The sequence below is a fragment of the Pagrus pagrus genome (genome assembly GCF_965226575.1).
Source record: "Pagrus pagrus genome assembly, chromosome: 4".
NCBI classification, from domain to species: Eukaryota; Metazoa; Chordata; class Actinopteri; order Spariformes; family Sparidae; genus Pagrus; species Pagrus pagrus.
The window spans coordinates 34,920,773-34,945,196 of record NC_140188.1 but is presented as its reverse complement, the minus strand read 5'-3'; the positions used below and the strand labels follow the sequence as shown (position 1 = coordinate 34,945,196).

At 41.3% G+C, this 24,424-nt stretch overlaps 1 protein-coding gene across 9 annotated transcripts in view; it reads right to left on the bottom strand.

Moving 5' to 3' along the window:
• fat3a (FAT atypical cadherin 3a) overlaps nt 1-24,016 on the bottom strand; it is a 353,888-nt gene extending 329,872 nt beyond the window's left edge. For 8 of the 9 annotated variants that reach the window (XM_084350971.1, XM_084350970.1, XM_084350973.1 and 5 more), the window contains exon 1: nt 23,894-24,015. The gene's annotated coding sequence lies outside the window, so the exon portion shown is untranslated. Of the gene's footprint in view, nt 1-23,893 lie in introns of all 9 variants that reach the window. The other variant, XM_084350977.1, reaches the window with a different exon arrangement.
• Between the last annotated feature and the right edge of the window lie 408 nt (nt 24,017-24,424).

Below are 24,424 nucleotides of genomic sequence, written 5' to 3'. Positions count from 1 at the left end.
GAAGAGAGAGGGGTGTAAAAAAAAAAGAAAAGGAAAAATGTAAATATTCACAAGAATTCAACTGTTAGAAATAAATGTCTGAACAACACGGATCATTCTGGCATTTTGTAAGGTGTATTGTCAAACATTTTGTTGATATAAAAAACAAAGATGAAATAAGGAATGTTACGCAAGAATATCACTGCGTACACATGGTTACATTGATCTGAACACGATCCCAAACGGTTGATATCTATGATCTAGACCAGTGGTTCTCAATTATTTTCTGTCATGCCCCCCCTAGAGGACAGAATTTTTTTCATGCCCCCCCTGAATTGAAATACTATTGAGAACCTGATAATATTTATTTATTTATCTGTATAAACCACTGTATGAGCTGCTGGCACCAGCATTCTGCATACAATCACCTGATTATCAAAATAGATTCAAAAAAAAAAAAAAGTTTAATTTATTAACTCAATTTGTAACATTTAAACAAGACTGTGTGATTCTCAAAACAGACGCACATCGCACCTGCCTCAGAGTGAAAATGGCTGCAAGCACAGAGACAGCGGAGAAGGAGGTGCTGGTAAAAAAAACGGTGCCACGTCTGGTAGTATCAGAGGCGCAGTATTGGCGAACCGAACCAGTGTGAACGAAGAAGCCGGCGGCACGAAGCAAGGGTGTGTCGGTCTAATGGTGTTCACTGTCTGATTAACTGTACAGATCCTTCACTCAACAAAATATAGAGAAATGTCCCACAAAGCAACGTTACATGACCATACAACAGTAACTGGTCGTGTCTTTGGTAACTTATATGAGGAAAAAAATACCACAGTTATTCGTGGAGAAGTGTCTGTCCGACCGACTATTTCTGCCCGAAAAACAGCGTCTGTCCCCGGCAAAAAACTTTAACTCACCAACTGTTTGTCGCGCTGAAAAAAATCACAGAGATGGTCAGCCCTCCCGACCGAGACTTCAGTGAACTTTCCTCCATAAACAGCCTCCCTCCCCGCAAGTGAAAGAGTCAGACAGTTTCCCGTTTACTGATGGTGAATATGTAATTAAGAGAAAAACGTAACTTTGTTATTTTCCAGGGGAAACATTTTGGAAAAAAACACGTCATCATCATGACGTGTACTGTCACGTCACGGCCTCTTCACTAAGTCACACTACATGCATATATTTCAATAAGTCATATCTGAATTGTAAACCTCTTTTTGCAAATAAAGTTGAAAAAAAAAAAAGTCACGTTTTATATTTCCTTTTTAGATTTACTTGAATACTGTGTAATGTACCTGGGCTTGAACTTGAAGCAAAAGTATAATTATTGCAAGTTGCACTACTTTTTGTATTGTTTTTTATAAAAGATGTTTGTGAAATTTGCACAGTAAAAGTCCTGTATTTAACTGCACTTGTCTTTGCATTCTGATTCCTCACTTCATTAGAATCATGAGTGGCTCTTCTTTGTAAACAGCATCATTTTCTGGGGCCATGCAAACCTTTATTACTACTAGTGTGGAATTATTCTACAATATTCACTTATCATGACAGTAAAATAGGCCATCCTAAGTCAATCTACTGCAGTACTTCCTCTCTCAATCAGTAGAAAATGCTGTGAACACCTGATTATGCATGAAAAAAAAAATACCGTCATATACCATGAAACCGTGATACTGTGATTAGGGATGGGCATTTCGAGTAATTTTCTAACCGAGTACCCGAACCTGGTCCTAATCGAGTAACCGAGTAATAAAATATATGACTCATAAATGCGCTCTGTCCATCAGACAGCGCATTGCTGACACACAGCGTCGTCAGACAAAATATCAGGTGGTTAATAAGAGTAGATTGGAGTTTAAGATGCACATATGAGTTTATGACTGGAAAAAAAAAAGTTTCCCCTCTGGACGGAGCGCATTTATACCCCGGGATTTTTTATTTTATTTTTTCAGTATTTAGCGGTGCTTATGCTTTCGTGTTTCTTGAACCTTAAGTGGTTTCGCATCGAACTCTTTGAGTGGTTGTAAGCCAGTTTAAGGTTACAAATGCGGTTACATGCTGCTATTCCGACATGCCGCTATTTAGACAGTGACCTGTAATTGTCGGAATAGCGGCATTAAAGTTATTTTTCAAGCGTCCCACTATTTCGACATTGTTTTTTGCCATTGTCGGAGACTTGTCGGAATAGCGGCATGTCTAAAGAGAGATATGTCGGAATAGCAGGCGGACCCCGAAATATTGCATACATGTTAATTTACGCATTATTTATTAGGATTTACGGGAGATTTCCTGATAGTGGTAATCACACACGGCAACAGAGCAACCATCTTGATGTAAATAAACGATCTTTGGCAGATCATGTTTTCCCATTGGATTTTAGCCCGTCATGTGATGGCACACGGGTCCCTATTGGACAGGCTTGACTGCTCGGCTTCTGGATAAGCTAACGTTACAAACACACCGGTGGGGTCGGTGTAAAGGCTGAAATAGACGAGAAACAGAGCGACTATACACCCGGCATCGCTGACAATGAAATAATCCTAGGTTAACCGGTTAATAATTCGTAACCGATTAGCAGATTGTCTACTCGGGTACCCGAGTAGCCGAGTAACCGTGCACATCCCTAACCGTGATATACATTTTTGGTCATACCGCCCAGCACTAACTGGGATGTGCATTTTATAGACTTAACACAGTAACATTCAAAACTTTAAACTGTAAACACTGGTCACTTGTCAGCTTCATCAGCTTATTCCTTTTCAAAAAGGACTTTTTCATTTTTTTTGTGCAAAATTTGCAACAATATTGCTTTTTTTAAAACTTTATTTTACTTTGACTTTATTTTGTTTACAGATGCCGCACTGACAAAATGTTAATGCACATGTACACACTTATCATCATATGGATGCAGTTATATGTGTTGTGATTGGGATCCTGACCCACCAAACATCCTGGATAATGACAAAGTTACGTTTTTCTCTTAATTACATAATTACATAATCACCATCAGTGAACGGGACGCTGTCTGACTCTGTCACTCGCGGGGAGGGATGCTGTTTTATGGGGGAAAGATCACTGAAGTCTCGGTCAGTAGGGCTGAGTTAGCAGTGATTTTCTTCACCGCGACAAACACTTGTTGAGTTAAAGTTTTTTGCCGGGGACAGACGCTGTTTTTCGAGCAGAAATGTGACGAAGAGTCAGTAGGACCGACAGGCTGACAGACACTTCTCCACATATAACTGCTGTATTTTTTTCCTCATAAGTTGCCAAAGACACGACCAGTTGCCACGTTACTGTTGTTTGGTCCTGTAACGTTGCTTTGTGGGACATTTCTCTATATTTTATTGATTGTTGGACCTGTTTAGTTATCACACAGAGAACACCATCAGATCAACACCCCCCCGCTCCCCGCCGCCGGCTTATCCGTTCACACTGGTTCCGTTCGCCAATACTGTGCCTCTGATACCTCTGGAGGCGCATCAGAGGCGGAGGGAAATTTCACCCCTCGCCGCATCTTAGTTCTGCGTTTGATACCGTTGACCACAAAATCTTACTGGAAAGGCTTGACAGGTGGGATGGCTTGTCTGGTCCAGTTCTAAATTGGTTCAGAACCTACCTTCATGATAGGCAGTTTTTATGTCTCCATTGGTGAATTCAACTCCAACACTATGAACATTACATGTGGGGTACCCCAAGGGTCAATTCTTGGACCAATGCTGTTCAATCTCTACTTGCTTCCACTCTCACATGTCATACGCAAACATAATCTTAGTTACCATAATTATGCAGATGATTCGCAACTTTACATTTCACTACATCCAGATGACCTATCACCCATAATATCCCTCACTCAGTGTATCAAAGACATTAATCAATGGATGTCAGAAATTTTTTTACAACTAAACAAAGACAAAACAGAAATACTCATCTTTGGTGCACAGGCTCAGAGACAGAAAATAGCAGCACATCTCAACTCTCTCTCTCTTGACAGCAAAACTGAAGCAAGGAATCTGGGTGTAATCATCGACAGCAATCTAAATTTCAGAAGTCATATCAACCAAATTACAAGATCATCTTTCTATCATCTCAAAAATATTTCCAAATTGAGGGGCTTTCTGTCAAAATCAGACTCAGAAAAATTTATCCACACATTTATAACAAGTAGACTAGATTACTGTAATGGTTTATTCACTGGACTCCGAAAAAAGAAGTATTCAGAGGTTAAAACTAATTCAAAATGCAGCTGCACGTATTCTCACTGGTACCAAGAAATATCAACACATCACACCTGTTCTTAAATCTTTGCACTGGTTACCTGTTAGTACAAGAATCGATTTGAAAATACTACTCCTGGTTTACAAAGCACTACATGGCCTTGCACCTCAATACATCACAGACATGCTCATCACCTACACCCCAACAAGAACACTTCGGTCAACAGGCAGTGGCAACGTACTTATTCCTCGCACCAGATCCAAAGAAGGGGAGGCAGCCTTTAGTGTATATGCCCCACGAAAATGGAACACCTTGCCTGACACAGTTAGACATGCCACATCAGTAGCCATCTTTAAAAACAGATTAAAAACATATCTTTTCTCAACAGCATTCTGTTGAACTGTGTGTGTATGTGTGTGAGTGCATGTGTCCATATGTGATTGTGTGAGTGGGTGCGCATGTGTGAGTCTAAGTGTGTATGTGCTGAAGATGACATATGTGATTGTTTACTTACACTTGCACTCTTCTTGTTTTCTATTCGATTTCTAATTGATTTTATATAACTATGTATACCTGTTGTGAAGCACATTGAGTCTGCCTTGTGCATGAAATGCGCTTTATAAATAAAGCTGAATTGAATTTAATTGAATCTGAAACTTTCACACAGAGGCGGATGCGGAGAATTGGCGCAGGATCCCCGCATGCAAACGGCAGTGTGAATGGGGCTACTGATAATGAAAGTGAAGAATGAAAATGAAATAAAAGTCTTGACGGCCTGAGAGAGGAGCTGGACAGCGGTGCTTCTTATGCTGTGGTTGGTGTAACGCGTTGAATGTCCAGCTGTCTTGCTTATGTTGCTATATGTTGGCGGATCAGAGCGCTGTCCCTAGCAACGGTCTGTTATACTTGACGACGGTCATTATACAGAAATAACAGACCGTAGAACGCAGCAATGGACCAATCAGAGAGCAGCATTCAATAGAGCCGTGTAATAAACAGTTATTGAGAATCTGCAGGCTAAGCTAGCTGAAAATCAAAATTGTCTTGTGTTGTCATGGTGTACACACCGGTCTTATCAGTGACAGCTACAGTGCATGTCAGATTATCTGATTTTGTCCGTGTGGTTCCTTCTTCGAAATGGACACAGTCGTTTGCACAATAGTTTCAAAGTCCTGATACTGATAATAATTTGATGCTGATGTGCCAAAAGATTAAGTATTTACTTATTTGTGAAACCGATACCAACGTATAACTTCACAAGATGCTTAACATTCCTCATTTTAACGCAGGGGGAAGACTGCTCTTTCTTTTAAGAGTTCTCATAAAATTACTACTTTATTCTCGTAATATTACGACTTTATTCTCGTAATATTACGACTTTATCCTCAAAATGTTACAACTTTATTCTTGTAATATTATGACTTTATTCTTGTAATTTCCAAAAAAAAATTTTGCTTAGTCTGGCCCTAATACTCCGTCGTACCTCTTCGTCACTGCTTGCAGTTTTTTTTTTTTTTTGTTTGTTTTTTTTAAATTGTTTTTATTTGAGAAAATGAGCATTGATCACAGATATTCAACATACATCAGTTTTCTTATTTTCTTCCCCCCCACACGTCCCCCCCCATGCTGCCAGTGCAAAAAAAAAAAAGGTAAATAATTAAATAATGAGAATAAACTCGAAAAGCACACCTCAAATGTTGCACTGAAAAGGTTACAAGCATGGAAATATACACAATTAAATAAATATACAGGATTTAAATAATAATACCAATAAAAAAAATAAATAAAATAAAATAAAAAAATTAATTAATTAATATGAGAAGAAGTGGATATTCAAGACAGTACAAGTAGGCTATTTGCCTTCTGTGATTATCACTATGCAGGTTTTCCGAGGTCCCTGAGTCTCCAAGGAGGTGAAAACACAAGCACAACAGGATTTGTTCCTGCTTAATTTTCAGTTTTGTGGGAGGGTTTCAAGTTTCTCGAAATAAGATAGTAGAGGGGCCCATGTATCATGGAATTTTTGGGTCGACCCTCTAGTGCAATATTTTATCTTTTCTAGCTTAAGGAATAGAATCAGGTCTTTCATCCAGGAGGAAGCTTTGGGTGGATGTGCTGATTTCCAACAGGATTCTTCTCCGGGCCAGGAGAGTTGAAAAAGCAAGCACATTTTTAATTTTATTTGTCATTGATATACCCTCCCCTGGGACTCCAAATATAGCCGTTTCGGCACTGGGTTGGATATCTCTGCTAAAAGCTTCAGATAAAGTTCGAAATATCGTAGTCCAAAAATGATATAGTTTATTACAGGACCAGAACATATGGGCCAGGTCGGCCTTAGCGATATGACAACGTTCACATGTTTCACTGACGTTAGAGTATATCCTAGAGAGTCTGGCTCTGCTATAATGGTTTCTATGGAGAACCTTGAACTGAATCAAGCCAAGGCGAGCACAGGAGGTTGGCCCATTCACTCTATATAATGCACCATCCCAGGTTGCATCTGAGATATTTATTCCAAGTTCCTCTACCCAATCTGCTCTGATCTTATCGATCTTATCTTTATTGAATGATGTGATACTATTGTAAATTTTTGAGATGAGACCTCTATGGTGCGTGGGAATTTGCAGAATGATATCTATTCCTTTTTTTGGAGGTAAGTTAGGAAAGCATGGGCTGATGGTACGAACAAACTGGCGAATCTGAAGATAGCGGAACAGGTTAGAGTGCTGTAAATTAAATTTGGTGGAAAGAGAATCAAATGTAGCAAAAGTTCCATCTATGTAAAGATCGCTAAATTTACTTAATCTGCCCTCTGCCACTGGACAAAGACGGGATCTAATTTGGCTGGGAGAAAGACATGATTGTTGCAGATGGGACTATAAAGAGAGAAGTCTGTCAGATTGAAATTTTGTCTAAACTGTGACCAAATCTTTAAGGTGGAGATTACAATAGGACATGAGGAGTATTGTTTAGGAGAGAGGGGGAGCTTCGAGGAAACCAATGCAGGGAGTGATGATGATATACACGCATTAATTTCTGGTTGGCACCAATCAGCATCTGGCCTTTGAATCCAATAAACTATTTTTTGTAGGTTTGCTGCCCAATAATAATACATCAGGTTAGGCAGAGCCATACCCCCCTCTGTTTTATACCTCTGAAGAAATATCTTACGAATTCTAGGATGTTTGTTACTCCACAAAAAAGAGGACAACAGTTTATCAACAAGCCTGAAGAATGACTTTGGAAGGAAGACTGGAATACTCTGAAAGAGATATAAAAACCTCGGCAATATATTCATTTTAATACATGCTATTTTGCCTGCTAAGGATAGGTTCAGAACACTCCACTTCTGAAGGTTGCATTTAAGATTATTTATCAGGGGGGTAAAATTTTTGTCAAACAGACCAGAGAATGAACGGGTAATATTAATTCCCAGATATTTAAATCCTGATCTTGAGAGAGGGAAGGGCAAATCTGTTTCTGCAATTTGGAGGGCTAGGTTATTGATTGGAAAACATTCACTCTTTGCAAAGTTTAATTTATATCCTGAAAACCTGCCAAATCGGTGTAACATATTAACAATTTCAGAGGCAGATGACACTGGGTCTGAAATGTAAAGCAATAAGTCGTCCGCATATAGGGACACTCTGTGTTCTAACTGTTTTCTGTAAATTCCCTCAAAGCATTGTGAGGTTTTCAGCACAATGGAGAGAGGTTCGATAGCCAAAGCAAAGAGAAGTGGACTAAGAGGACAACCTTGCCGGGTACCCCTGGACAGTGAGAAGGACTTGGAACAGAATTTATTAGTAATCACGCATGCTTTAGGTGATGCATGTAAAAGCCGTATCCAAGATATAAGTTTGGCCCCAAATCCAAATTTTCCCAATACTGCAAATAAATAGGGCCACTCAACCCGATCAAATGCTTTTTCCGCATCCAAGGAGACCACCACCTCGGGAATCTCCAGGGATGCGGAAGAATGAACAACACTGAGGAGCTTGCGTATATTAGAGAAAGAATGGCGCCCCCTGATAAAGCCTGTCTGATCTGGCGATATTATGTCCACCATAGCAGTATCCAGCCTAATAGCAAGAAGCTTGGCTAGTATCTTAACATCTCTATTCAGAAGAGATATGGGCCTATAGGAGCCACAATCAGCTGCATTTTTGCCAGTTTTTAACAAGAGTGTTATATTAGCTTCTGTGAGGGTCTGCGGCAAGGCTCCCTGATCCAGCGAATGATTAAACATATCAAGTAGCAGAGGGGCTAATTTGAATGAAAATTTTTTGTAAAATTCAACTGGGTAGCCGTCTGGTCCGGGGGCCTTGCCACTTTGCATTGCTGAAATAGAGCTGATGACTTCGTTAAGTGTGATGGGCTTATCCAAATCTGTCCTCCTATCAGGGTTTATAGAAGGGGCATCTAAGTTATCTAAAAAATTTAGCATGTCTGAGTCATCCTCTGGGAATTCAGATGTGTATAAGTTTGAATAGAATACCTTAAAAATATCATTTATTTCAACAGGATCAACTGTTAACTCACCAGAAGACTCCTGGATCTGTGGAATGAGCTGAGCTGCTGATCTACATTTAAGTTGGTGGGCCAAAAGACGGCCTGCCTTTTCACCATGCTCGTATATAAAACCTCGAGACCTGAGCAGATATTGTTCTGTTTCCTGTGTTGATATTAGGTTATATTGCATTTGTAAGTCTAGTCTTTCTTTATACAGTTCAGGGGAGGGTGATGTGGAGTGTCTACGGTCTAAGTCAAGCATTGATTTTATGAGTTGTTCCTGCCTTGATTTCCTGGCTTTATTGCGTGTTGCTGTGTAAGATATTATTTCGCCCCTAATTACCAATTTCAGTGTCTCCCACAAGATAGACGGTGATACTGAGTCTGATTTATTTGCCTGTAAGAAATTATCTATAGCTGTCGATATTATTTCAAAAAATGTTCATCTGCCAGTAAAGTTAAGTCCAATCTCCAATTGGGGCGCTGAGCTTGATTAAGAGGAAAGCCTAAATCCAGCAATACTGGCGAGTGGTCTGACTCCACAATGGCCGAATATTCACTTTTCTTAACGAAAGGAAGCAGGGTTTTATCTATGAAAAAATAGTCGATTCTTGAATATGATTGATGTACATGTGAAAAGAATGAGAACTCTTTATTATGTGGGAAAAGAAAACGCCAAGGGTCTATACAGCCCGCCTCATTCATAAATGTAGACAGGGCATGAGCCATCTTGGATGGAGACACTGACTTGGAGCTAGATCGGTCCAAGGTCAGATCCATAACACAGTTTATGTCACCGCCAAAGATCAAACGGTGAGAGTTCATGTTGGGTAAAACAGAGATCAGCCTGGATACAAAACTAGCATCATCCCAATTAGGAGCATATATACAAGCAAGTGTAACTTGAATATTAAAGAGGGAGCCAATCACTATGACAAATCGGCCCTGTGGGTCTGATATGGACTCATTAAGAGTAAACTGCACATTTTTGTGTATTAATATCGCTGTTCCTCTTGCCTTGGTATTGAATTGTGAATGATACATTTGTCCTACCCATGGTTTTTTAAGTTTCATATGGTCTGATGTTACCAAATGCGTTTCTTGTAAAAATGCTATTTCTGTTTTTAATTTTTTAAGGTGGGCAAAAATTTTGGCGCGTTTCACCGGCCCTCTCATGCCTTTTACATTCCAACTAGTGAAGCGGACTGCTGAACCTCTAATTTTTGCATTGTTGCTGGATAAGTCAGTCATAGTTGTTCAGTCTTATGGCTGTCATGACCCAGTGACCTCATCTGAAAGCCCATCACATGAAAGCATGTTGTCTTATCCACCAAATCAAATACCATAAAATAAAAAAACAAACACAAATGGATCATATAACCTAATATGGCAGCACTGAACCTGAACCCCATTAGAACCCATCCTAACTGTGCTTTCGCTTCCCCAACTGAAGCAAACTGCAGCTCCTTAAATAACTTGTAGGTCTCCCGATAGACTATCCTCTCATTAACCAACTTGGGGGGGCAACCAATCAACTTGTATGCAGGAATTACACTATTAATCTATAAACGAACCAGTAACAGTGTTTATAAACAGTGGCATATGTACACAAATATGCTGTTTTTCAGGGAAGCATCACAGTCAACCTTATATTAATGTAATCAATGGCCCAGATTCAAGTTAAAGTTAACATAACAGTGCAGCTATCTGGCTGCAGCACATTAAAACAAAGTATCTAAACATATGGTCCTTTCACCTAAAATTATTAATATCTAGGCCTTAGATAAAGTGGTTAGAAAATAAAACAAGACAGGTAAATAAAATAATATGGTAGTAATCTTAACAAGACCATACATAATCCAACATTACTCATGGATGTGTGGGTAAATATTGAGAAATAAAGTAAAGTAAACCAAATATGGATTCTTGAAACTGAACTTTTATCTTACCCACTGAGTCTCAAGAGCCTGGAGAAACCAAAAACAGTCTACGTTGACAGAAACACCATAAGGCTGAGTTATTCTGTTGTCCTTTTCATTCTTCTTTATTAAAGTCAGCAGTCAATCCCTGAACACAGAGTGCATAGCTGCCACAGCATAAGATTCACAGTCATTACTTCTCCAGTCCCGACGAGCCTGCGGACAGATGTTTACTTTGCAACACGGCGATCGTAGAATGCTTGGGCCTCTTCTGGTGTCTCAAAGAGGTGGCTTTCTCCATCAAAAGTGACTCTGAGTCGGGCTGGGAACAGCAGACGGAACTGCACTCCTCTCTGGTAAAGAACCCGTTTGATGCCGTTAAACGCCGATCTTTTCTTAGCGAGAGTGGTGCTGAGGTCAGGGTATATTCTCAAAGTAGTCCCCTTATACTTTACTTTGTGCTGCCTGGACCATCTCTAAGCGACGTCTTTCTCCCGGTACCGATGAAAACACAGGATGAAGGGCCGTGGGGGTCGTCCTGCTGCGGGCTTAGGTCCGGCTGCACGGTGTGCACGGTCCAGCTCTGGGGGGGACGGGAACACGTTATCCCCCATGACGTCTTTCAGCAACTCTGAAACAAAAATGGCAGGGTCATGGCCATCTTCACTTCCTTCAGGCAAGTTCAGGATGCGGAGGTTAGCTCTGCGAGATCTATTTTCCAAGTTTTCAAGGCGATCCAGCAGGGTTGCGTTCTGGGCCTGAAGGGATTTGACGGTAGCTTCAGCTTCACAAATCCGTTGAAAATTATCACCTGTCAGGGTTTCTGCTGCAACGAGTCGGCCCTGAAAAGAGCCATCTTCGTCACGTAGCCCATCCACTGAAGCTTGCAGAGGCTGAATTGTCTCTTGAATTAATGTGGCCACATCTTCCTTAAAGTTGGTATGTTGCTTAGATAGTTCTGCAATCAGTTGAGGCATGGAGACCGGATCCCCGTGTTTGCTGTCGCCAGGTTTTTCGGAGTCCACAGACTCAGCCGCCATTGTTGCTAGCTTGCTAGCTATGCTATTTGTTCGTCTGGTGGAAGTTGGGTTTCTCTGTGATTTAGGATTATCACTGGACATTTCGCCGTCGTGAGGGTTCAACAACTATATTTACGTCGGTGCGACGCTTGATTAGCGTGTAAAACTTTGATTATTAAAGTTATTAAGAGAGTTGATCGGGAGCCCCTTCACCCTACGTCTCTCTCCTACATTGCCAAACCGGAAGTTCACTGCTTGCAGTTTTAATTGGGTTTATTATTCCAAAGGAATTTAAAATATGTTTGCTCAAAACATTTAAACGCTCGGTAGGCAGCAATCCTAGAAAAAAGGTGATCGTTGAGTCTACACGGGTCTCATCTCCTCAGCTCTGATCCGAGCTCCTCCCACCAGACAAGCACGGGCATCTGATGCACGCGCTTCATACACGTACAGACAAACACACACACACAAATCATTTGTAGCTATACTTCTGGGATAAAATGCGTTACCCCCATGTCGACAAGAGGCAATACTGAACAGTGCTGAATTAGTTCATAAGACGGTCGCGATGTGTTAGTGACTCTAACGTAGCAACATAAACTTGATCTTGTATTAGCAGCAGCCGTATGTCTTTGGCTATGGTTAGCAGAAGGCTAACGTATTAGCAACCTCTGACAATGCGTTATCGGTAGCTGCTGTCACCTGGCTGTTTACATGGTAAATCAGCCCACACAACCAATCCTCTTCATAGATTGTTTTGCACTGAAAGCGGGCGTTTCCAACCGTGGAATCGCAATCTTTCCTGTCCGGTTATCCGCCATTGCTGCAGACTGGGTTTCCACCGAAGAGACGTAAACGCGCATCTGCTTTAGTAGAACAGCCAATCACAGGGCTTGCTCTCTCAGCTGCTCTGTGATTGGTCATAGTCTTCCGTCACGGGCCAGATTCTTTGCAGGCTGAAAACAGAGCCTAGAGGAGGCACAGAGGTCTGTTCTTCTCTCACATCACTTCATTTACATTATCCCCAAGGTTATTATGGAAGTTTTTGCTGCCTACCGAGCCTTTAAAGAAGGCGGCCTCTAGGGAGGGGTGATAAACGAGCTGAGGAATTATAAGAGAATGAATTAATGTGATTTTTCCCTGTTATGACACAATTAAAATGGAAAACTTTTTCGATTTTTACCATTTTCTGTTCCTAAATTATCCAAACTAAGTCTTTCAAATTATCTGGTATATGAAGTCTCAAAACATAGTCTAGAAAAGAAACACTTCGGATCAGAAATATCGATCCGCACACCACAACTTGATTTGAAATTAATTACTTAGCAATTTCTACTCCTAAGGTTTAGTCGGTGCATGCTATTGCCTACAGTCAGGGGCCCACCCACACACACACATGCAACGATATTTCCCTCTGTTATCTTATGTGAATAGTTGTATGTGAACAGAAAACATACTCCAACAATAAATTTGTCCAGACCTCGTCATAGCTCAACTACCTTCTACATCAAAGCTCATCAAATGCTCCCCCAAGTAAGATCCCAAAAACACTTGTGTGCCGCTTTGAATGCAACATTTTCCCATTTCCTGCTGACAAGGTCTCTTGCTCTGAACATCATCTATTAAAAGGCAGGAAGGGATCCAGCCACTGTAGGGGCTGGCTAAATGGCAACACCTTCAGCAACAAACCAGAATTTGATGCAGAGGTTGGTGCCGACTAGGGTTGCTGTGGTGACAAAACTTTCCCACCAACTAATAAGCTTGTGACAAAACCGGTAATACCTAGCACATCAGGCTTTTTACAAGAAAAGACACTCACTATCTGTGCAGCATGGTGTTTATTTGCTGCTAATGCAAACCAAACATTTCCTACTTCTGAAGTTTCACATTAAGCATTCAACTAGTGAAATACAAGTTGACACAATATTATAATGAAATGCGACTCCTGCCACTCTGCCACTGGCCCTGCTGGCCCAGCTGCTGCACTGAGTAGACACCTGGGGTAGTTTGTAACTGTAGTGTCCGTTGTCTAACTACGTACTGATTTTTCAAAATACAAAGCAATGTTGTGGACAGTGGAAAAGTAATGTAGTCGATGTATGCCCGACCACCATGTAACACCGGGAACACTGACTACTGCAGCAAGCCTAGTGCTGACAAGCAGCTCTGTTCAGAAAAAAAGGAGCAAAGCCACATGCCATTTGGCCTGCACTGTATCACTGTGCCAACCCACAACGCCACACAATCTATATTGCTAAATTAGTACCTGCTCTTCCTCTGCTCAACAACTAAAACTTTATTTTATTATCAACCTTTATCAAAAGGTTTAATAATTATCCTTTTTCTGAAGGTAAAATGATGAAGTCCTGTCTCTGTATTTCCTCTCAGCAGACTCTCAGCGTTTGTGCACCCATCTCAGTGAGTCCTTCCTAGCCAGTAAATGATGCCACATAAAGACTTACTCCACTTAGACCTATCTGTTTCTGCAGGACTTTTCCATTTCACAGGCCATCAACATAATTTCAAATTACAGTGCACCACTAAGCAGCCATACTTATTACAGGAATGCATTTTTCTCAAGTAAGAGGCTCGACAGAGAGCTATTTTTATGAGAAAATTGCAGCTGAGGTTTGGTGAAACCTATGGTGCCCTCTTATTTGACTGTAGCGTCACATGGTTTTACAATATAGTATGTGTTAAGGCTGTATTGCCACTTGCTGAGGCTGGAGCTGAGTACGCCAAAAAGTAGGCAGTCTGACAAGATTGTACACCTGACTTCGCTCTGCTATTCTGTAGTGCATCCACTGCCTCACTTGGGTGACTGAATTTGTTGTTGAGCCTTTAGAGCTTGTTGTAGAGTTCTAAAGGCTCGCAAAAATGTTTATGGCCATCTGTACTATTACCATTTTGAAATATTTTCATCTGCCCATCATCTGAAAGGGACCACAGGGTCCTCTGCATGGACATACAGCCCAAATTCTAAGGCCATGTTATATAAATGCAGGCTTTTAAACTCTGTGTGGGACTGTCAGAATCGTTAGGGCCACTTGTGGGTCGTTGACCCAACCGGCTTTCATTTGATTTATTGATTAACAGCTGATTTAATCAGATAGGAGCTTATGAGCCGGCCCTACAGCCTACAATGGGCAGTTGTAGGCTTTAGGGCATTCAGTGCTTTGCTCGCTAGTGTCCTCCATTTTCATTGCAAACAACATAACCTTACTAGCTGAACTGATAGGTCAAGGGTCAATAGGGCGTGCAGCAGGTCAAGCTGATAGTGAAGTTTTAAAGTGCCCTCTGCTGGACAGAAGGCAAATTATTTCATTTTTTATTACCCTTTTTAAAGCCATAAACTTGAAAATGATACGTTTGTGTAGTTTTGTTGTGTGTTTTTCCACTATAGCACTTGGAAATAATGAAGTATGATTACTTTTTGCCCCCGTTACTCTCAGGCGGGGGTATTTTGAGCTCATAAAATGGCATTTTTTTGCCAGACACCTGGATATTTCCTCAGAAATACATGTGTTTAATTTCCATTTTCAGTCATATTGTTATCTAATTTGTATTTGGACCGTGTAAGACTATATGTAGGGCCCTATAAAATCCATTTTATTTTTTCCCAAATTCTGTTTTTTCTTTAATTTTTGGGAATTCCGTTTTTTCCGTTAAAATTTTTGGGAATCCCATTTTTTTACCTTTTACTCTTGTTTTACTACCAAAAACAGTGTGTTTTAATGTAAATGACTAAAATGTACACAAATTCAATAGAAAGTAACTTAAATTTATTGGAGGTGACAAACAACACATTTCCTCAACACTGTACCGTACAGTACATTAAAGTCCATCAAAAACAAGCAGCAAGTAATGAAGCTTTAGTTGACTTGTCATAACACAACAACCAAACATTTTAAACTCTTCAAAAGTAACTTAAACAAGTTATTTAAGCTGTAGGACTAGTTAGTCCTTGTGAGCTACTCTCTCTTCAAGTTTCCCACCTATCAGAAGCCCTTTTTAGATAGAAAAGGCGGCACATTTGCTCCAAGGTAAGGGCGGCAATCTACCGCCTTGTCTTTCTAAAAGGGAGGCAATATTCCTCCTTTTCCAAAAGCCGCCACTTGGCCGCCAATGGGGTAGGCGTAAACATGTGACGTGACGTGAAGCACGAAGTTGGGCAGTGAACAGTGACAACAAATTTGTCTTCAAAATAAGAGCTTTACATTGCACCCCATTGGATTTTAGAACTGGGTTCTTAGCGGGGGGCTTTTAATTTGAAAGTAGCGACCGTTCGTAGCTTGCCGCTACACACAACAAGCTGACAGCAGCTACTAGCTGTTTAGTTTGGTTGTGTCCGCTAGCTAGACAGAGCCCTGGGCGGCCGCTTCGCCATGCTTACATTGTTTTGAAGGGGGAGGGGCTCAGTCTGTGGAGGGGGCTTGTTGTGCCACACAGATTTGCTTCCCTCCGTGCAGTTTTCCCCACACATAGTTCCTCTTCCACACGAAAACAGCATTTCAGTGAAATTATGTCAAATTCCGCGATATTCCGCGTTAAAAAATAGATTCCGTTTTAATCGGCCAATTCCGCGATTCCGTGATCTGCGTTCTTCCACAAATTGTGCTCCATTTACAGCTGACGTAAAAATAATCGGGCTTGGGTCCACGTTCAAAATTGCCGATCCCGATCAGTAAAATAATGCCCATATCGGCCCTGATCCCGATCCCGCAGATCGGCTCAGGACATCCCTAATTTATATAACGCTTTTCTAGTCTTAGCAACCACTCAAGGCGCTTTACAGCACATGTCAGCATTTACCCATTCACACACACTTTCATACACAACTATTGTTGTTATCGGTAACGTTAGCATGCTACTTACTGTTGTCGTACCGAGTTGGTTGTAGTTATTACACCAAACACAACGTCAACTTGCAATTGTATTTAGTAACTCCCGAAAACATAGTTATATTTTCAGACGTTACTAAACACATTCACGCCCTAGCGTCATGTTTTGGAAGTAACTTAGTTGGTGCAATCACTAGAAGCAACTCGGTATGAGAATAATTCTAGCATGCTAATGTGCTGTGCAGCCTATATGCTAACAAACTACCAACTGCTATCTCTGAATCTAGCTTGTTGTTGGCACTCGATTGAGGTTTTTTCAGATGATTTTGTGATTTGCTGGCTCTGTCAACAAATTCACGTGTATTCATTTTCCACAGGGATGCTCATACAGCGACAGTATTTACGACACTGGTAACAGATAATTGCGCTTCTCAGCCAGCTGGGGGTAGTTATGAGTCCAAACTACCTAGTGTTGCTTTAAAGCTGCACAGATTGACCACCCAGGGACCATAATTGGCCACTTTCAGGCATGACTGGCAACAAACAGTACATATAGATCTGTTGCACCTTTCGGGAGAGTAAAACAATTGTAGTTGAGGGTTATAAATGCAACAACAACACGGAGCTCCATTGTCTAAAGAGGGATATACTGCAATTTATTTTCAGTTGGATGTTATTTGTACAAAAAAGCTCTGTCCAGTGAGCACTTTAGTTTAACATTTGTTTAAGTGAGAGGAGGTGCTGTAACCTGGCACAGTTTTTAAGAAAATATAAGAGTTAGGCCTATTTCATAGTCATTGTTTTATTATCAATATACATATTTGTTAATGCTGTCAATTATAATTCTTAGTCAGAGAATACAAATTGGCCAAGAAAATTCCAATTGGTGCATGTCTAGTTTACTTCTACATACGTCTACTACATCTAGAGAACAATTTTTGCAGGCCAGGGCATCTCTGCAGCACTACATCACTTCAATACAATACTGTATTATCACATATCTTTCTTTTATCAAAAAATTGCAGCTTCTGCAGTTTGGATTCTGCATTGGACCACACTGCGATTTCAATAATATTTTAATTAATTGTCCAGCCCTAGCCAAGAGGCAGGTTGACCATGGAAGATGAAAATGAAATAGAGACAAAACAGACAATTTTGTTGGGCAACTGGGCTGATAACCACTATTCAACAGCATTGCTGGAGTAGTGGCTGAGAACAATAGCAAGCCCATTCCCTCTCTCTCACACACACACACACACACACACACACACACACACACACACACACACACACACACACACACACACACACACACACACACACACACACACACACACACACACACACACACACACACACACACACACACACACACACACACACACACACACACACAGTGGGGATGAAGTACCAGTACACAACATGCAATCCCCCCCAGCATGGATGAAGAGGGGGAACCATTTCCTCAACTCTCTCACTTTCTCTCACACGCACAGAGAGGGAGGGGGTTGCAGAGTGCTGGCATTTGGCACAAACAGACGTTCACAAAACCCTCGGGACCCCAGAGATGAAGGAGAAGCAAGGGGGAGGATGAAGGAGGAGGGGTTTGCAGGATGCCATTTTCAAGCAGGCAGCCTGTGGAGCAAAGCACTCAGGGAGAGAAGGAGAACAAAATGAATGGAGGGAGGGCTCCCATTCCTCCTCTTCCATGTGGAGGTCAGTGCGCTCGGCAGAGAGGTCAGCCACTGCATGCAGCCGCAGTACAGCTCCTCTGCAAATTCTCATGCACGTTATCTGCAGTGATGTAGGCAGAATCCAGATAGGCTACAGTAGGGGTGGGCGATATGACGATATTAGATCGTGAAGGATTAGAATGTGTAGACGATCTGCCAAAGTGCAGAGATCGTAGGATCGTCTAGGGCACATTCTATAAATTGTAGTTCTATGCTGATGCACCGACGCACCAAACGTATTATGTCGTCAACCTGACCGACCAATCATAGCGAATTATGGGCAGTGACGCGCTTTCTTCTTACCCGTGTCCTTGTTTATGTGTGTAGCCGTAGCCGCATGGAGAGCCATGGCAGAAAGCCAGACGGAGGAGTTGATCGCTTTTTAAAAAACAAAACAAAACAGCGTGTCACCATCTCTCATCTCTGCCAGTTAGCCCCTCCACCTGCCGCCTCTCTCGGGTGCGGACACACAGACACGGACACACACTAACGGACACACACTAACGGACACACATACACACAGACACAGGTCGCGCTTGGCTGCTAATAAACGGTAAATGCGCTATATCGCGCTAATTGTACAGTGTTCAAATTACCGCGATCAAAAAGCTATTTAGTGTTTTGATATACTTAAATCCTGTTAAAATGACTGTGTTGAATAAAACAAACAGTAATGTCTTCATTGATATTTTACTTTCATGTTTATTGAAAGCTACCTTTTATGTTGCAAGAGTGCACTTTTATCAGTGTTGTTGTTTACCTTTTAGTATGTTTACATTGTTTGCACATGTTGGCAAAACTGCAACTATTTAAATTAAAATCTGTTCAGAAAGGTTCTTTGGCCTAAATTATCTGTTTTTCTTTTTTCGATTTAAGATCGTGATGAAATCGAAATCGTGATTTTATTTTTAAAAAATCGTGATATGATATTTTTGCCATATCGCCCACCCCTAGGCTACAGGCATGTTGCCTGTTTGCCTATCTAATCAGGCTGTATTTAAGACAGACGTGAGTAAAATCTGCCACAAGCATGTGTGTATGACATCATGAAATTACCATGTAAACATGGTGTCAACCTTATGACGCTACAATTGAGCGAGTCTAAAATTTACATAAATATTAATGTTTATACCGAGAGTCAGATAAGGAGAAAAATATAAATTGTTTGCCTGGTGCATAAATAGCTTTAAGGCATGTTTAGCCTAGTTTAGCTCAAAGACTGGAAGCAGGGGGGAATATATTGACTCCATTAAAAGCAGGAAAAAATATGAAAAGAAATCCAATAAAAAGCAACAACAAGCTCATTAACAAATCAAAATGTTGACTTATCTGTCAGCAATAGATGTTAATGCTGCATTAAAGCATTGTGTAGAAGAATGAACATTGCATAGAATGCAATGCACTGTATAGAAGGACGAACAGAAAAATGAACAGAAAACCTCCTGTAATTCCAACTTGGTAGTGTTTCACATATTAATTCAAGATGGTTAGTCCAATCGCCAGCCTTGTAGTCCCACCATACAAATAGCCTAATTTCTCTAAAGCTCTGGTGGCTGACAATGTCCCTGTCAGAAAAACAAATACATGTTTTTTCAATACAGCTTCTTATATTTGTGGTATGGAATGGTGTGAACACACCATAAAACTCGACTGCATAGGGATGGGCCATACGGGCAAAAAATAATATCTCGATATTTTTTGGGATTTTGGGGATAACAATAATCAGTCGATATCCTTTAAAAATCAAGAATATTTGCGTCCAGACCGATCCACTGAAAATGACTGAAAACGCTGTAGTTCATATTCCAGGCCTATAGGTGGCGCTTGAAATTCACCAAAAACGGAGAAAAAGGGGAGCACGCGCAAAAAGCTTGCGCGCTGTAAACAAACAGACAGTAGACGGAAAACCGAACACAACAAGAAGAAGACGAAAATGGCTAGTGCAAGGAAACCAGATTTGTTTGTGTGGACCGATAATGAGGTCGAACTGCTGCTGCGACTCACACTCGACTACAAGGCAAGTAAGTTGCAAGAAATACGAACACAAGCATGTAGTCTGCCGTTGTTGTTGTTGTTGTTGTTGTTGTTATGAGACGTCGCAGGGTTCAGAGGTCGAAGGCAAGAGGTCGAGGGGTGGGGTGAATCCTGCCGTGCTGCGTTGCTGCACCGTGTATTAAGTGGATGTGAGGAGTTTCCGCGTGCGTTTCAATATTTTTGGCAAAGTAATTTATATACTCGATAATAGAAATTTGCACATCGTCAAAACAACAATGACGATATTATCGCAAATGATATATATCACCCCACCCCTAGCGCGGCAGTCTGTCCATCTGTCTATCATCGTCTTTCACAGGCTAACTTCAACCAATAAAATCAAGAGTAGGCAAAGGCTACCAGCAGAGCCAGTTATGAATTAAACGCTTGCCAAAGTCAGGCAAGAGAGGAGCATAAACATCTTGGAAAACATCGAGAAAAGCCTTCAGTGCCAATCTTTGGTCTTCTTTCAATGAAGTATACTCTCCAGTTCTGATGCAATCGCAGCTGCACTAACCTAACGAATAGTCACTCCTCTTGCTGGGCGTCACATCTACTACCTCTACCTAACCACTGTGGTTAGGACACAAGTGCACAGTTTGATGCCTTGCAAGATGTATTTGCAAGATCACCTGAGCATGTGATCTCAAGATTCCAGTTACCTCGCAAGGTATCTAGAAGCCAACAGTACAGGAAATCTCATGTGACTAAATATGTTTCTTACAATGCGGTGTGTTCTAATTGAATGATTTGGGAATCAGGTCTGGCATTATCTTCCATTTTTGTCACTAGCTACAATTAATAAAAGGAAAAAGGGTCAATGCTATTGGTTATAGTACTCCATATTAGCATGGCACTCAGTGGCCCAGAGTTCCAACCAGCCAGTGTAAAAACAATGAAAAAGAAAGACATGATGAAGGAGGTGTAGGGATAATAACAGTTTATATTTGTACATATTATGTATATACGATTCTATTTATATTTCTGCTCTAGCTCTGCTTCTTACCTTTTTTATTATATTGTTTATTTTTCACTATTATTATTGTTATATTTAGGGATGCTCCGATCGTCATCGGCCGATATGGACCCTAAACAGGTTGATCGGTGGGCTCTCAAAGTGCAGATCAGAAAAGCCGATCGCATATAAATACATGGATTAAAGTTCTCCGTCGCTACGACGGATTTCCGTCATTCAAACTTAACAGAGGCGACTTGTGAGATCAATGTAGATCGGAGGAGAACTGTTGGCTGATTTTTATTGACAGATTGTCACACTCTACAGCCAATTGAGTGACAGCATTGAATTAACAGCGTGTGCGCGCCTGACCAATGACAGTGTAGTGACCCACACAGGGCGGGATCTCAACACGGAGCGGCGCTAAAGTTTAGCTGCTTAGCTAGCAAGGACTCGTCGCGCTGCTACGTTATCAGCTGAGTTTAGTCAGCACGTGAGAACTCGTCTGACACGGAGAGGCTCCTGTTGTGTGCTACATGTGTGAAATAACAACTATAGTCTGGACTTTGTCTGCAGTGTATCTGTGTAAACGGCTTCATTCAGCGTCTCTCCCTCCCCTCTGGCACCGTGAGTTACCATGGTTACAGGAACGCCCTGAAACTTTATAATGATCATCAATAAGAAGTTTTTGGTTAGTTTGATTGTACAAAATCATGAATGTTGCCTGATTGTAGCTCAATGCTGAAATCTTGTATTATAACATATAGAACAAAGCCTCAGAGCTTCTTTGATTATTAACAGTATGTTAGTGATGACAGAAAGGTGATAACTCGCCATCAGACTGACAAGGCTGCAAAAGTTGCTGTTTGTATGATGTATTTTTCTGTTGAACGATAAGAGGCTCACTTTAAACAATATTATTAATAATAATAATTAATGATAATGATGATGAGAAGAAGAAGTAGAAAAATAGCGTACTGAAAAGTTCTGTAGATGGTTGATTATTTGTTTTGTCTGTTTGCAAGACATGCAACGCCGAAATTCCAAGAGGTGGTAACCAACAACGACAATTTAATACAACTAACATCATCCGCCATTTGAGAACGCGGCAAACAAAAATCCATTCTGTGATCGGTGATCGGTATTGGTATCGGCAGATTTACGATTCCTGTGATCAGTGATCGGATCGGCCCCCAAAAATGCTGATCGGAGCATCCCTAGTTATATTGAACTGTCCTTTGGCTGCTGTGACGCACAAATTTCCCCATTTGTGGGACTAATAAAGGAATTTCTGATTCTGATAAGAGGTGATGAGTGGAAAGGGGAGGAGAAGGAGAAAGAACTGTAGCACATGCCGGCACAAGTGAATAGACAGTCGTGAGGTTTTCTGGCTGCCCCTTGGCCTGAGAAAAGTGTGAGGAGGAAACATCCATGCACCCACACACAGTGTGTATGGGGATGTATGTGCATGCGTGTGTATGAGGTAAACAAGTATGCATAGCCCAGCCACTGACTCTATGTGTCCCTCAGTCTTATCTCAAATCACTGTCTCCTACATGCTGATGACTTCTGCAGAATCCTCTCGATAACAATGTTGGTAAATGGAGCTCCACCCTGACAGAGAAGCCCTTCACTGACTGCTGGTAGTCTTTGTGGATTTTTATTTTATTTATTTATTTATTTATTCACACACACACACACACACACACACACACACACACACACACACACACACACACACACAGCCTAACTATGTACCTGCACACTTGTTTTCACTGAATGCTTGTGGGACACTTCAGAACAGCCCCAGTTGTTGCTTCCATCTGTCTGTCTGCAGCAGCACACAGATGCACCTCTAAACCATTACACGTTGGCACTGTCATTACATACAGCCTGCAGGGCTCTGTCATTGTGACAAAAAAGATCAAGGATTCTTTCTGCGTGCTTTCAGGCTTCGAACTGATTAAACAGCACACTAATTATAATATCTGCTATTCCTATTACACACACACACACACACACACCCAGCTGTAGCTGTGGATGTGCTAAGCTAGTGTACGCTGCAGTGTTTAGGGAACTGACATCAGGCAAAAGGAAGGCCTGCTGTAGGCTTTTTTGTCAAAAATAGATACTGAGGTCGCTGTATCCGATACATAGCCTGATCGATTACGCAGACTTGCACCTGCACCATAGAAACCTATTACATGGATGAAGCTACACGTTTCCATTAATGTACAAGATGGCAAACTCGATCTAGTAATGCAGTTTGTAAAGCAAGGAAAAACGATGACAACTACAAAGCGATTAGATCCGTATGGTTGCAGCGGGGACCAGACTCTTAGTTGTCCCGTGAAGCTGGGGCCCCGCAGCCCGCTGTTCATCAGCAATCACTGCTCAACTGTTTTCCCTCCACACTGCTTGCTTATTGATACTGTTCAATTAGCGCTATGTGGAGCCACATAGCTGAAGCACATCTCAAACAGAAGTAGGCCTATTATGGCAGATGTTACATGGATTATGACACCTACGTCGACCCATCCTGTCTTGCAGATAAAATAAATAAATAAAAAAAAAAGAAAGAAAACGCATCACCGGCTGTGGTAATCTGTTCCCCGCATTCACACCGCACGTTTTGCCCCCTGATTTCAACTGCGATTGCGGATCTACCCGCGGGACTCACCCGGTCATGATGCAGATCTATCCCGGTGAAAAAGTCCGTCCGACTCAGTACCATCCACACCAGAAAATCCGCTCCAAGACTGCTAGACTGCTGACGGTCCGCTCCGCGCTCTATGCTCTGCTACTGTTAATGCTGCTGCTGCTGCTGGAGCTGCGCGCTCACGACGGAGCCAAGTCGCGCGCAGTGGCGCTCGAGCACAGCGCAGCCTACTGGTGACTCCACAGATATTTAGCCTGTTTCTCGCTCATCATATTAAAAATACCTTAAAGGAGCAATTTGTCATTTCCAGCCACCTGCATTAAACGAATAGGGGACAGTATTTCTCCCTTTCTCAAGGTTTAGGCCTAGTTCAAACCATATTTGTCTTGTAACTTATATATTTCATTTGTTTCTATGCAAATTCACTATAGCTCGTTTTTAAAATCGTAAAGACTGAAATAATTACCACTATATTTGTATTTATTTACCCATGTAATCACCATTGCTCTGTTGCTAGCTTAACTTTTGGGGTATACATTGATTGAAACACAG